The sequence below is a fragment of the Marmota flaviventris genome, chromosome 9, assembly GCF_047511675.1.
Source record: "Marmota flaviventris isolate mMarFla1 chromosome 9, mMarFla1.hap1, whole genome shotgun sequence".
In the NCBI taxonomy this organism is placed as follows: Eukaryota; Metazoa; Chordata; class Mammalia; order Rodentia; family Sciuridae; genus Marmota; species Marmota flaviventris.
In genome coordinates this window covers 2,050,026-2,062,301 of record NC_092506.1, presented here as the reverse complement: position 1 = coordinate 2,062,301, position 12,276 = coordinate 2,050,026, and the positions used below count along the sequence as shown (strand labels likewise).

Genomic DNA, 12,276 nt, shown 5'->3' with positions numbered 1-12,276 from the left:
AATTTCTAGACTCATGGTTCAGAGGAGGAAATTTTAGGATATAGCCACACTCTGAACCGGCTGTAGCCAATAAACCTGCTTTATGCTAATTCTGCAGGTGTTCAGCCTCATCTGTCCTGCAACATTTGGCAATCGAAATGGGATGGTAATGGTGAAGTTGCCTCTCTTATATCTGGAGTCTGGCTTTTTGAGATGTTGGAGGACATTGTTTCCCCTTAGCATACCACAGAGGCAGCTCTTTGGCTGAAGGAGGAACAACTCACCTGACATCTCAGAACTTCCACCCTGAAGCACAAGAGAATTCAGGAGGAACAGGAACCAGAAATAGGAAATGAGAAGCACCACCTGACCAAAAAGGTAGGTCCTGGTCCCTCAGTGGTAGCCAATCTGACCTCCCCCAAGAGGACTAAGTTGGGGGAACAGAGGATTGTTCAACACCTGATAGTCCTGAATAACCTCCAAAAGGAGGTGGAGCCAAAAAGGATCCAAGGAGTCACTTAATTAGTCTCTGTTTGGGGTCAGCAAGCATAAGGGAAACTGTCACTCCCTTTTTGTTTGTGTAATTTGAGGGTTTTGAAATTTTGCTCTGACCATTATTATGGCGAGATTGCAACAAATCACTGGGTGTATCTTAAGCAGGAGATGAAACCTTTTTTCACCACCTGGCACTCCGGATTTACCAGCTGATGGGCTAAGGGGAAGACTGCAAGTTTACCCCCAGAAATTTACTCAGCAAAGTTGTGTTCTCTCTGTGAATTAGAATGGCCAAGCTTTGGTGTGTGCTGGCCACCAGAAGGATCTTTAATTAAAGTATCATTGCTGAGGTCTTTTTAATAGTTGTTGGAACCCCTGGACACCCAGAATAGTTTCCTTGACTGCTGGCAAGAGATAGTCTAGAAACACCCCAGGGGTTGAGCCTGCTAGGTGGACAATCAAAATTGAGTTTAGCTCAGATGGTAGCAGCCTCTAAGACCCAAAAAAGGAAACTAAGAAGAGAAAATATGACAAAGAAAAGGCAGAAAAAGAACCAGTTTTATCCGGTGAGGCAGAAGAGAACCCACCACCTTATGTCCAATCTATCCAACATTTCCAAGACCACTGAAACAATGGACAGTCACCTCAGCCCCCAAATCCCCAGAAACAGCTGATTAAGGTTCTTCAAAACCAGTTACTCCTTCTCCTATGAGGTCCTCAAGACCAGAGGCTTCGCAAGGGCCAAAGATTCCTCCTCCAACTTGCAAGATCAAGATGGAAACCCATCCTAAGACCAGGGCCACAACCCAGCTGAGAACTCTTCAAATGCCCCTGTGAGAGACTTGAGGACCTGCCTATGTTGACCAGAAAGAAATCATCCGAGGGGCCCAATATATTTCCAAGTATCAGGCTTTTACCTCCAAAGATCTCTGAAATTGGAAAAATCATACTACCTCCTACACACAGAAATCTCAGACCATGATTCATATGATACAATCCATTATCCAGGCCCACTGACCTACCTGCTTGTTAAGGTTTGGATATGAGGTATTCCACAAAAGCTCACATGTTAGACAATGCAATAAGGTTCAGAGGAGAAATAATTGGGTTGTAAGAGCCTTGACACAACTAATTATTTAATCTCCTAATACGCATTAACTGAGTTATAATAAAGTGGTAGGGTGTGGCTGGAGAAGGTGGAAATTGAGGTGTGGCTTTAGATATATATTTGTATCAGGAAAGTGATACAAGTGATACGAGTGAGTCTCTCTCTCTCTCTCTCTCTCCCCCCCCTTCCTGATAAACATGTGAGCTGTTTCCCTCTACCACATTCTTCTGCCATGACATCCTGCCTCAACTGGAGCCCCAAGCAATGGAGTCACCTTCTATGGACTAAGACATCTGAAACTGTGACCCTTCAAATAAACTTTTTCTCCCTTAAAATTGTTCTGGTCAGATCCTTTAGTCAAGCAGCAAAATACTTGACTAAAACACTGGGGGAACTGCTGCCAGCTATGTCTTACTCTATCAATACAAAGGAGAGCAAATGGGTGACCCGAGCACTTTAAAATGGCTGGAAGAACATGCACCAGATGCACAAGTCAACATCAAGCCCATGCCCAGGCCCAGTTTCCCAACACAGTCTCAGGGTGGGAGCCTAGCAAAGATGAAGACCTCCAAAAGAAAAAGAGATATCAAGAACTCCTCATAGGAGGCCTAAAAGAAGAAGATGAGCCCTAAACATGAACAAGGTATCAAAAGTATTCTAAAATCCTGATGAAAGCCCCAGCCAGTTCTATGAACAACTTTGTGAAGCTTCTGACTCTTTACTCTCTTTGATCCAGAGGCACCAGACAACCAGCAGGTGGTCAATGCAAGCTTTGTGGGACAGGCACAGAGTGACAGTCACCCAAATTACAAAACACTAGAGGGTTTTGCTAGGAAGAATGCCAGTGAGCTGTTTGAAGTGGCCACCACAGTGTTTGTCAATCAAGACTAAGAGACCCAGCAAGAAGCAGACTGAAAGATGAAGAAGATGGTTTCTCCTTGCAGCTACCTTTACTACAGACTCAGAAGTCACCCAAAATGGGTTCCCACCAGGACAAAGCCAAAACAAATATTAGAATAAGAACCAGATGCAGGGCAGAAGGATGGTCTGGATCAACTTCCTCACCCAGAGACTAGGCTGAAACTAAACCAATTCACCCAGTGCCATCTAGAGGGCCACTAGAAAAATGAATGCCCCACATTGAAGAAAGCCAACTGAGTTCCTGCTACTCCTTACCAGGATAAGAGAGGCCAAGTCATTCAAGGTGGATACCAGTCCTAAGAATGTGTCCCCCATGATGCTCAATGCCACAGACACTACTATGATGCCCATGAGAAAAATTTTTGTGGGACCTGGACACCATGGAAAATTATGATGAGGATGAAGACTGACTGGCTCCATTGTTTTGGGCCCCCAGAAGCCTATGATTCAAATGCTTATAGGGGACAAACCTATGGACTATATGGTGGATGCTGGGGCTCACCATTTGGTTGTGAGCCAACTTTCAAAGAAGAAACCACAATTGTGGGGGCCCCAGGAAGCAAAACAGATCATCCTTTCCTGTTACAACAGCATTGAAATTCAGCAGGCCATAAAGTAGTCCACAAATTTCTATACATGCCAGATTGCCCAGTTCAATTGATAGGTTGAGATCTGGTAGGAGAACTCCAAGCCCAGATAACTGTTGATGCAAAAGGCCAGTCACTGGTATCATTGAGAAAACCTGAAGCAAATATTTTAACCCTCACAATTCCCTGAGAAGAGGCATGGCACCTCTTCAGCCTAGTAGAAACATCATAACAGGACCCACAAATCCCTTTCCAAATATAAGGAGTATGGACAGAGGCCAGCCCACCTGGACTAGCCCAAAACTTTCTCCCAGTGGTGATGAAATTTGAACATGAAGCCATATGAGTCACCTAAGACAACATCACATTCCTTATAAGGCAAAACTTGGAATTCAAAAACATTTGAACACACTTTTACAATGTGGAATTGTCAGAACTCACCCATTACCATTAATTACACCTCTTTTGCCTGTCCAAAAACCAGAAATTGATCATTATTGGCCAGTCCAACATTTACATGCAAAAAATCAAGCCACAGTCAGCTTACATTCTGTGGTCCCTAATCCACATAATCTCCTAAATCTGCCCCCAGCTGAGGCAGGCTATTTCACATGTCTGGACCTTAAAGATGCCTTCTTCTGCACACAACTTGTACCACAGAGTCAGCCACCATTTGCCTTCCAATGAGAGGACTCCAATGGGAACAAGGGCCAATTGACCTGGACTAGATTACCACAAGGTTTTAAAAAGTCACCAACCATTTTGGGGATGGTGCTAGATTCTGACTTAAAAGCCTTTCCTGAAAAACAATGTGGATGCACATTGTTTCAATATGTAGATGATCTGTTCCTGGCTGGAGCAACCAGAGAAGATGGCATAAAAAGAACACAGCTGCTACTCACTCTCCTATGTAAGGCTGGTTACAAAGTTTCAAAAAAGAAAGCCCAGATCTGTCAAGAAAAGTAAAGAACCTTGGTTTCTTTCCAACTCAAAAACAGTGGCAACTGGGCTACAAGAGGAACAGGTCACCTGATCAATTCCAGTTCCTTCAACCTGCTGTCAAATCAGAGATCTTTGGTGCCACTTAATTCTGCTGTGCATAGATACCCAAGTATTCAGTTATGGCAAAACTCCTCTATGAAGGCCCAAAAAGGGAGAGAACAGGATTTGCTTTTTGGAGGGACCAACAAAACAAAAGGACTTTGAGGACACTAAAGAAGCACTCACCAATGCACCTGGACTAGGACTCCCTGACCTCACAAAGCCTTTCTTCCTCTATGTCCATAAATGGTATGAAATAGCTGTAGGGGGTTTACTGAAATGCTGGGAACATGGCACATCCAGTGGCCTATCTATCTAAACAGCTGGACTCTGTATGTACCCAAGGCTGGCCACCTTGCTTATGGGTCCTTGCCGCCATGGCCCTTCTGTTGTTGGAAGCTAATAAACTGGCTATAAAAACAAAGAATTAGGTGTTTGTGTACTTCATTAATTTGGACATTATTAGAGAACAAAGGATAATGTTGGCTGAATAACAAAAAAATGGTCAGTTACCATTGGGCAGGAAAGCAAAACTTTTTCTTTAGATGGCTGTTGATGCTTAAGATGGTCATCCAGGTGCTAAGCAAAAACCTTCCACTGGGTAAGAGAGTCTTTATGTAGTAAAGTTGTAATACATCTAAATGAGAGAGAGAGAGAGAGAGAGAGAGAGAGAGAGAGAGAGAGAGAGAGAGAGAGAATGAATTTATGAATGAATGAATATAATTGATAAAAATGTCTATACAAATGAAGGGTAAATTTTAAAAGGTTTGTGTGCAGTTAAGTCAGTTATATATAAGTAACACAATCAGTTAAATCTACTCAAGGTTTTTCCCTAAAGTCAATTATTAATGTACTGATATAAACCAAAGTTTACTATATATGTTGAAATGACAAGGATTTCTTCAAATATTAGTTTACTCTTAACTGTTAAGTTTTACTGTCTAGAGCAGTTAGTGTTAAAAATCAGGGATTATATTGTTATTTTAGAGTATTGTACTATATTACAGAGTCTAGATTTTTCTTTAAAAGCTAAACTTTATTAATATGTAAACATCAATGTAATTATGGCACTGTTATACTTCTTTGTATAGTAAATGTGTTCATATATTTCAGGTATAGAAGACTTTAAAGTAAAATTTTTATTTTATTTTTTATATGTTTATTTTATTTATATGTGGTGCTGAGTCGAACCCAGGGCCTCCATCACACATGCTAGGTGAGTGCTTTCCTGCTGAGCCACAACCCTGACAGTTTAAAGTTTTGAAAGAACATTTTATCAAGCTAGTGGTCTCCAAACTAAAGTTGTCTCTAATGGTAATTTTAGACTTATAAGGATAACAAATTTATTTATATCATTTAATGTTCTGTAACCAAATCTAAACCTTATGTTACTTATTACACTGGGATAAAAATGTAAATGTATTTCTAAAAGATAATGAGGGACTGATCTACTTAAAGATTATTCTTGTAAAACATATAAATGTTTTGCCACTTTTTCCAAAAAAGAAAGTTAAACCTCTCTTAGCCTTTCTTTAATTCTTGTTTTAGATAATGTCATATTGTGCTAACTAACATGATCAGTTAGGCCAGACTCATCTCACTTCAAATTTTATTCAAAAGATTGATATTTTATTTTAAAGATTACTGTGGTCTCAAACATAGGATATAATGTATAACTCAGCTAAGGTTTAAGATTATGTACAAATTATTTTTTTTTTACTCTTGATATTTTCAAGAGTTTTTACTCTTGTTAATTTCATTTTAACTTTTTCTTTTAAACTTTAATAGCTATATGTTACTGCCTTACAAAAGTACAATTTCAAATATAACAACCTAAATTAATTTGAAATATAAGGCCATTATCTATAGACAGATAGTATATAATGCTAACTTCCAGAACTAATAGAGACCTCAATTAAATAAAAGGGGTAAAGATGACTGTAAAGTTATAAATATTAAAGTTAAAGCCCAGTACTCTTAATTTAAGATGGGATTGCTGGATATTTAAGATCAAGGCTTAAAGATTAAGGTTAAAAAGGTGGGGTTGGGGGCAAGAAACCCAATATTTAGCTCTTGCCCTCTGAGTCAGCTTGAACCCAGGGAACAAGGGAACTTCTCTAAGAGCTTTGTAAATCTGGGTCAAGCTTCAGGATGGTTTCCCTGCTGTCTGCCGGTGGACCTTAAAAAAAAGAAATCCAATCAGGATACATACTGTGAAAAAGGAGAGTCATTGGAAAAGAGAAATATTTTTGGTGTTTCCAAGGGAAGCCACATGGTCAGTGAGACCTTGACTTATCTAGGTGGATGGCATTAGCAGAGCTAAACAGCTGCTCATTAGTTACTCAACAGACACACCAAGAAAACTCAGCTGACTCTTAATGATAGATAAAAACAAGGTCACCTTAAACAGCTTGATCTTGAATACCTAAGAAATACACTTAAAATTAAAACACAGATCATTCCAATAAAAAGATATTTTACAAAAATCAGATGGCATTAAGTAGCTTAACAAAATGTTGTGTTTACATTCTTGATAACTCTGACCTGGTTAAAGATTTACATTCCCAAATTTAGCTTTGTCCTCTCTGGCCTTTTAGGCCTTATTATGAGGACAACTTCTCAGCTCTGACACCTCCTGGTGAGAGATTATTGATTTCTATCATCTTCATGATATTCATTGACATGTTCCAGATGATGAAACATTTATCTTGTATTAATCTCATATCAGCACTCATGTCTTTGTTTCTTTCATAGACCCATGTCCTGTGAAGTCACACAACTAAACACTCAAGGTCACTCCAGGTGAAATGGGCTGCACAAACTAACCAAACAGAGGCAGAGAAATACCTTTTTCTTTGGATTTTAAGATGGATCCTGCAACCTTGGGGTCTGTTGAAAGAGAGAGAGAAGCACTTACTGAACCTTTTCATTGGGAAGAAGCCATTCAAATTAGGCAAGGTGTAGGATTACAAGGGAACAGGCGAGTGTAACTCAACTGGTGCCCATGTGGGCAGCTGAACCTAAGGTCCTTCATGTGAATTTCCAGGGACACCAAAGAAAACACAGACACACACTTTACCTTTAATCAAGCTTCAGGATGGTTTCTCTGCTGTCTGCCTCAGGCTCCCCAAATGGGAGAGCAAGTGAAAGTCAAGAGAGGCTGGTGAGAGAGAATGAGCATACTCAGGAATGGGCTTTTATTGGGGGACCCTCATTCTTAGAAAGTTCCATCAAAAAAAGTTCAGAGGTGGCAGGGTTACAAAGGACATGTGAGTGTAATTCAACCCAAAGGGCCATGGGGTGACATGCCTATGTCTTAAGACATACCCTCAAACTTCCGGGACCAGGACAATGTCCAGGTCACTATAATATGTAGTGCCAGTCAAAGCATCTCCCCTCCAGGATGGAAGGAGCAGATCATTCAGAGTGGCTCCCCACACTCAATTCTTCTGGGTTCTACCTACTCCTAGGGCTACTCCCAGGACCATACCTTATTATCCAACCATGGGAAAAGATGGAGTACCTGTCATGGCACTGCTGCATGGGACTACAGCAATCTTTCAGACCCCCATGGTTCATCAGGACTAAAGATGCCTAAATTTGGAGTGGCTACCCACAAATTCCCTCTTTCTTAATATTTATAGGCAATTGGGGTATTACATTTTTAGTCACTGGATTCTTGGTTTGAGGTCATCATAATCTACTATTGAAACACAAAAGGAATTAGTAGAAAACATATCATTTCAATAATGTAGTCAACTTGCAAGATCCAAGGTTATTATCATTACTCTGACAAACACTCATCAGAAGATTTTTAATTTTTTCTCAATTCTATTGGGAAGCATTGCATTTGGCCATAGTAACACAGATATGTTTAATTGGCATGGCATTTAAACCTATCCACAAACCATAGAGCAGAAGGCTCATTTGCATTATTCAGTATATTGTCTTCTAGAGCATTTTAACTTAGTTCCAATTCTTCCATCAGAACTTATATGACTATGAAGGATCTTGGAAGTAACTTAAGCCAATTTTTAAGAAAATTCAAATGTTGTAAGTTTAAAACATTGCCATAAAGACTATAATTATAGAAGCAGGGAATGATATTTAATGTAGTCACTTCAAGGATCATAAGATCAGGAGCTTGCCTAGGTCTGGTTAATTGACATGCACCTGTTTCAAAGCCTGAATGTTAACTTCAGCATATTATACATCTGAAATATTAGCTGTCAATGACTAGTGATACAATAAGATAAGTTGTATTTTTATAGGCTGCAGGATATTCATCATCCTTTCAGTTAAGTCTCACATTTAATGAGGTTTTTAGGTCTGTCAGTAATGTAAATATTTTGAAGGTAGAAGTCAAACATCTAAACATCCTTTTGGGTGCCAACTCACTGAGGGTTAGGTTATTACCAGTAAACTTCCAGGTGTGTGGCATCCTTGCATAATCAGCTTTGTCTATTCTGGGAGACCAGTGTAAAATATATCCATTATTTCTAGATATCTTCTGTCACACTGGCAACACATTTGCACAATCTATCCACTTAGGAAAGGTGTCAACTCCCATTGTAGAATGAGTAGGAGAATAATATGTTGGTGGATATCTTATGTAAATAACTGGCCTGTATAGAAAAAATATATATTTTTTAACAATCCTTCTGACAATTATCCAGAAAAGTAAATATAGTCTTAACTTTTAAGACCCAGCATGATTGGCTGGTTTAGGTTTCTTACATGCTGTCTTTTTCTCAAAAGATACTCCCAGACAGTCTGTTTACCATAAGATGAACATATATGAGTAATTGAATATTACAGTCAGTACAATTAATCTAGTTCATGGGTGGACTTTCCACTCCACACTTCAAGGCACAGTAAAGGTGGACCTGAGAAATGGGTCCATAAAAATCTCTTCATAATTTTTACTTTCCTGATAAGCTCATGAAACTGCATGGCTCTAAATTCTATAGTTTGGAGATTTACCTTACTATTTCAGGCTTTTCAGTCATTTTCATGATGAGAGGTTTCAACTCCCCTTTGAAATCTGATTTAATTTACTGAATTATGTTGAGTAACAATAAAAGTCTTAATATTACAATTTAAGAAAAAATTTTAAAAATATTTGAAAGATCTAGTGTGTGCTTGTGGGGTCCTGTTTTTCCCCTTTTCTTTATTTAAAAGGTTGTTATAAATCATAATATTAGTAATTTAAATTATAGGGAGCCCTCAATCTCTTCTTGAGAGAAGTTTCCAAAATATCTCTATATCTCAGAATATCATCCTTAAATAGATGTCTCTGAATTGTCTTTGAGAAAATATGATTAAGCTTACTTCCCAGTGTAGGGAGTATTATGTAAATCTTACAATTTTTTAAAATAACAGGTCCAATCAAAGAACTATATAATACCAATGAATTTCCAAAAAAGTTTGCAACCTTTATTGCTCAAAAGCAATGTATGACTTTAATTTGGAGAAGATCAATGTTCTCCCAAATCTCACAGCTATCTAGCAAAAAAAAAAAAAAAAAAAAAAAAAAAGTAATTTGTAAATTTCAGCAGTGTCTTTGAATCAATAAAATTTAGTCTCAAAGGATAATTGTCAAATTTAGAATCTAAGTCAGTACTTTAATATATTTAGTGTTTAATCAAGGATGTGAATTTATTTATTAAAATTAATCCTTGCTGTAACAATAAGAATCATTAGGCAATAAAAACCTTCCTTAAAGAAAATACACTTAACATTTTAGTAGGTCTTTGTTGTGTCAAAATATGGACAAAATCTTAGCTCACATCAGCATAGTAAAATCAAAAAAATAGCCTGAAATACTCTTGAGTAAGTTAAAATTTTTATAGACAGTCCAGTACATATAAATCTCTTTTTCAATTGTTTTAACTTTCTATATCATCTGTCTACATAATGATATACAGATTTTCTTTTTTAGGAAAATACTTTTATCATTAAAATCCAGAATACAAAGACCTTGTTTTACCCAAAGGGATGATTCATTTCTTCCTCTTAGGGCCCCCAATGTGTGCTTCCTCTCTGTTGAAGTATCTTCTTTTTCTTTTAGAATTCTTCCTGGTTTTTCTTTGGAACAATAGTTGAAAACCTTAGAATCTAACAGATTATTGTACCTTGATAAGAAGAAATATCTCAATGAAAATATAGTTAAAACCATTGTATTATTCTGTAGACAGAATTAATTATATTTGTTTATTACCTTATAGAGTTTGTACAAATATTTGAGAGAGATTACTTGATGGTTGTATTATCTCCTGAAAGCAAACTTATAGTAAACTACATTTATCTCAAATACCTGTAACTAAAAGGCAGAGCATCAGAGAAATGCATGTATAAGTACTATATAAATTATGTGTTTTCTGTTGAAGAAAAACAATTAGATAAATATGTACTAATTAAACAATTAGACATATATGCTAATTATTTAATGAATTAACAACTATAGGTTATCCAAATCCCTAGAAAAATATGTATTAAGAATAAGGGCATAACTTGTAATTGTATTAACTTTATGCATCCACATGGTTCTTATGATATTTGGATACATTTTGATTTTTGTTGGGTTAGTAGTGCATTGTTTTACATTTCTGCTGTAACATATTAAGATCCTTCTGTATATTTACTTACATCTTGGATTTATATACTCAGGAAAGAGAATGAGGTCTTTGATTATCACAGGAACATTGCTGGCTTTTGTTCCTGTGAGAAGCAAATGCCTCCTCATAACCTTCAAAATTAAAAGCAAAATATAAAGAAGCTTATGTAGTTCTTATAATTGTTACATCATCTCTGCAATTTTTTTAATAATACAGCTATAAAGAAAAAAATTGGTAAGTTACCTTAGAAACTTTGAAAAAGTTAGGCTCAGCGATGCAATGTAGAAGCCTGTGGAGTTAAATTTTGCCTGAAAAAGATCTTTCATTAGTATTTTTAGGTGGATATTTTTAAAAATGCAGCTCCTGGTAGCAGGGATAAAACAGGAAGTACAGATTAGTGGCTGGAAAGTGGGACCAGAAGTCCTGTCTGAGTGACAGTGAAAGGACCAATGGGAAGCCGGGAAAATTCAGGAGGCAGGACCAGGAAATCAGGTTGGGCCTTCCAGGCTTCCTGTTGTTACCTTGGTGATGGAAACAGCAGGGACCAGCTGCTCATTGTCTGGGGCAAAGGCTCTCTGTGCTTCCCTAGCCACTTGCATTCCATTTGATTTGTTTGTATTTTCTGCAGCTGGGGAGGATCCTAGGGTGGGAGGCAGCTTGCCTTATCTCTGCTCCCTGTGCTTGCTTTTAGCTGATGTTCTTCTGTCTTTTGTATTTTCCCTTGCACCATGTGGGACTTTAAAATGTGTGTTTTAACAGCAGATGCCAGTGTTACTATCAGATTTGCTACTATCAGTGTTACTATCATTTGGCACCTAGATCAGGTAGTTTAAGGGTTAAAAGCACTGCTGGTGGTAGGTCTAGTTACAGACCCCATTATAGAATAGTGGCAATTCTGATATGGTAGATCAAGAATGTAGCAAAGAGGTTCAGCATAAACTTTCTGAGTATTCACAAAAACAATAGAAAAATAAAATTCACTTCTCTACAGGTAAAGAATCCTTGTATAAAGTCTCATAACAAATTCCTTCTTTCCCTTTTCTCACTATCCAAGCACAGACTTCTAGTTCATAACCCCCCCTCCCCCAAAAAAAAACAAACAAAAAAAAAAAAACGAACAAAAAACTTTACCTAATATTTTACAATATAAAGATTCATAAAAACAATTCAAAAAAGTCCACAGAGGCACTTTTCCCATGGGAGAAGACTGAACTTAACAACATATCCCATTAGTCGTCTTAATAATTCTTTATATTTATTTAGAGTCTCCAGAATTATAAAAAATTGTTTTTTTCTCTTTCTAAAGGCAAAATATTCCCAAATATTAAAAGTATAATGTTACAGATTTTTCTTCTAATTCACTTATCTTCTACAATTCAGCTCACAATAAGACCCAGTCATGAGCCATGGTGCTACCATGCCAGACTACAGTAATCATTCAGATCCCTGTGGTGCATCAGGACTTAAAGGTGCATGCATTTGGAGTAGCTCCCCACAACATCCTGCACAAGTGGTGGAATTTGTTTGT

The 12,276-nt window shown here is 37.7% G+C and overlaps 1 long non-coding RNA gene across 3 annotated transcripts; it reads right to left on the bottom strand.

The window, feature by feature from the left end:
• Positions 1-4,650: 4,650 nt before the first annotated feature.
• Positions 4,651-11,132, bottom strand: LOC139706843 (uncharacterized). Of its 3 annotated transcripts, none has more exons than XR_011708473.1 (5): positions 10,992-11,132; positions 10,121-10,265; positions 7,211-7,291; positions 6,979-7,020; positions 4,651-4,768 (listed from the first exon to the last, which is right to left on the bottom strand). It is a non-coding gene; the product is annotated as an uncharacterized lncRNA (long non-coding RNA). The 3 variants fall into 3 exon arrangements; XR_011708472.1 differs by having other exon boundaries at positions 10,121-10,218; XR_011708471.1 differs by lacking the exon at positions 10,992-11,132 and having other exon boundaries at positions 10,121-10,358.
• Positions 11,133-12,276: the final 1,144 nt, after the last annotated feature.